A 3,779-nucleotide genomic window follows, 5' to 3' on the forward strand; every position below is an offset into this window, starting at 1 on the left:
AGAATTAATTTTCAAAAACTACTATCCATTCATTGATCTCACTGAGTTTTAAACTCACCCGTTTTTATTATATTTCCCCCCCCCCTCACCAGGAGGTTGTAGGTACACCAAACCGACCCAGCGACTGTAAATATATTTTGAGTCTTAGCCACCTGATGGTGTTAGAAGATATAGATGTTTTTGTTAGGACATCTCAATTATATTATTCTTTTGGGATTAAAAATAAACTGAGATATTAATATTAGTTATAATATTATATTTTGAGATTTTGGTTGAGGATGTTGATCACTGGAGTTTGTTGTATATTGAATTATATTGGGAGTGCTTGTCTTACATATTTGTAGATTGGGAGTGATATATTTATAAAGGAGACTTAACCGAATTTTCGACAGAATCCTTACTAATTAGATTATTATCGAGTCTGTTTTAATGAGACTAGATTGACTCGCCTGAGGGGATTCGAGGCGCGTCGTTTCATGCCACCTTCCATGATAGACCTTACATTAACTCTGAAAACGATGCACCAGGCATTCGAAAAAATGAATATGAGGTTTGGAGAGATAAGAAGCCAGTTGAGGCACCATGGGGCTGCCATTGAGAGTATTCAAAAGGAGCAAACTAGTAGAGATCATAATGGGACTAGACATCATGAAACAAGATATATCGGGAGAAATAATAGGCATAGATATGAGCATGTGGATGAGTATGAGGCAAAGAGTGAGTTTTGGGAAGATGATGGTGATGATCGAGCATCCGAAGTAGACAACGATAGAGTGAGATGTAGAAGAGTAGGCAAGAGGGGGGTATAAGAGAGATGATAAGGATAGAAATTTAGGTAAAATCAAAGTGACCATTCCTTTGTTCCAAGGAAAGAGTGGCCCCGAGGTTTACTTAGAGTGGGAAAAAAAGATTGAGTTGATCTTGGATTGTCACAATTATTCAGAGGACAAAAAGGTAAAGCTAGCAGTTATTGAATTCATTGACTATGTTATTATTTTGTGGGATCAGTTCGTGAATAATAGGAAGAGAAATCTTGAGAGGCCTATAGCTGTGTAGGGAGAGTTGAGAGCGCTTATAAAGAAGCGGCTCATTCATAGTCATTACCATAAGGAACTTCATCTTAAGTTACAGAGCCTACCCAAGGGTCGAAGAGTGTAGAGAATTACCATAAGGAGATGGAGATTTCTATGATTAGGGCTAATGTAGAGGATAGAGAAGCTACTATGGCACGATTTTTGACTGAGTTGATAAAAAAGATTGCTAATTTAGCAAAGCAACAATATTATATGGAGTTGGAGGATATGGTCCACATGGCTATGAAGGTAGAGAGGCAATTGAAGAAGAAGGGTACAACTAGATATATTTTGGCATCTTCAAACCCATGGAAACTAAAGTGTAGTAGTAATGAGAGATGAAATAAAGCTATCAAGACTGAACCGCCTAAGGCAAGAGAAGATTTCAATAGCAAAAACAAGTCTAAGACTAAATCTCAACCATAGAAGAATCGAGACATGAAGTGCTTCAAGTGTTTGGGTTTCGGACACATTGCTTCTCAGTGTCCAAATATGAGAGTTATGGTGATACAAGATAGTAAGGAAGTAGTGAGTGAGAGTGAAAGTGATGGTGGAGAGATGCAAAAGTTAATTGATACTAGTGATGATGACGACATTGAATACCCTGCGGAAGGTGAATCCCTAGTTGCTAGGCGTGCTTTGAGTACATGAATCAGTTTTGATGTAATTGGTGAGAGAGTAAATTCTCTTTGGTTCCTAAACTAACTATTTGAACTTATCGGATTTTTGTGGCGCTTAAATTCTTGACTTATCAATCAGATCATCCATAGTTGATTGTGGCGTCCTCACATACTAAAGTTCATGCTTTTATTAAGCATCGGGTCGCGGCTCCATTTGATTCTAGGCTTAAAGTCGATCTTGGAAACTAAATTGATTAAGGTTGCATTAGTTCTTGGCAGGGTTCGTATCAAATATACAAGCAATTGGAGGGATAAGCCATTCCCATATCATGAGAGGCTAGCAAAAATATTTGGAAAAGACCATACAAGTTACAGAGTATCTTAGGTATTGAACTTTGCAAAATCTAATTATGAAATAATCAAAATTTAAAAATTCAGCCACAATTACTTTTGATGTTTAGTATAAAAATAGATTTACAAAGCTAATTCTCCAATAATTTTGGTTTACCAAAAACATTTTATGGTAGATTGTCAAATAAGTGATTACATGACAATTTAAAGCAATTACAAACATTCTCTTGGTTTACCTAACTTTCAATAACTTAGTACTCTTGGATTTTGTATCAAAGTTAATAAATATTGCTTTTGCCCTTTATTTGATGATTATAAGTTGCGCAAACTTCATTTCCTTAATTTTCAAGGTTGTTGGTAACATGAGTTAACTAAGTTGATTGAGTGGAGTTAAACTTCATTTTTGCTTTACTTTCCTCTAAACTAAATCTCGAGCAATAGTTTAAACATACTGCGTCATCGGTTTGAAAGAAAATTGAATAAAATTTTAAAAAAAAGCATGAGCTTTGATATAGTGTTTGCTACCCTTTTTGGTTTTTAATTTTTTTAAGCAAAGAAAAATCAAGATTTGCAAAGACCCACTTTGTAAATACATTTGTAAACATGATTAGGTGAAGATTTTGTGATTCATTTGTTGTTTTGATACTTGTTTGACTTTCTAGAGCTTAGAAATATATGTTTGTTTTCCTTTCCATCCTTTCTTTGAGAAATGGAAATATGAGTATTTAAAAAAAATTATGGTAATTATAGCGTCCACTTACTTTGTCCATCTAGCAAGAACATATGCATGTTAATTTTACATGATCGTGATGACTAGCTGTAGTTTGATAGTATTCTTGGTTGAATTTGAAAGGTTATCCTCATGGTTGCACTCAAATTATCCAAACTCACCATTTTTTGCATTCTTAATGTCTTGCTATGGATGTTATTTATATTGCACTAAATAACTGGGTAAAATGCTTACAACTGATTTTTTATTCTTTTGGTTCATTTTAAGTATTTGATATAGTGAACATTAGCGGTTTAGGATAGAATGATATGAGAAAATGTGTGGAGGTCGATAGTGAAGAATTATGGAAATCATATGTGAACGTTTGTATTCTAAATTTAAAATAAGTAATCTCATTTTCTTTTTATTTCATGGCTTATTTGTACACATGATATAATTTGTTATTATGAATATAATAGAATTTGTTCAACTATTTTCTTTTTAATATCCTAGTCCTAAAATGAAGCAAACAATTGGAGTGACAAGCCATTTCTATACCATGAAAGGCTAGCAGATATATTTGGAAAAGACCAAAAGAAGGTTGACAAAAACTCCTATTTGTATGACTAATGCAGCACTTTAAGGAGAGATTCATGATGATGACAATGAGATTGATGATGAAAGTTCTCCAATGTTACCTACCTTTCTTTCAAATTCTCAATACTCTACTCAATCATGTCACAATCATCGCACATGAAGAGCTTATGGCCTTAAAATTTAATGCTAGAGAAACCTTCAAATACAAGGGCTTGCAAGGTAGTATGAAATAACAAGGGAGTATGCATTTCTAACTTAACAATGGTATTTATAGTAGTATTTTGGCTTGTGGATGTGTACTTGGATTATTTAATATAACCTACATTGTTGGTAATTATGTTACAACTATCTTATCATTTTATTATTTTGTAGCTATTTTTTTGTATGTGAAACTTTAATACTATCATCCTAAATGGGTCAACCTGAACC

The sequence above is a fragment of the Citrus clementina genome, unplaced genomic scaffold (genome assembly GCF_000493195.1).
Source record: "Citrus clementina cultivar Clemenules unplaced genomic scaffold, Citrus_clementina_v1.0 scaffold_2, whole genome shotgun sequence".
In the NCBI taxonomy this organism is placed as follows: Eukaryota; Viridiplantae; Streptophyta; class Magnoliopsida; order Sapindales; family Rutaceae; genus Citrus; species Citrus x clementina.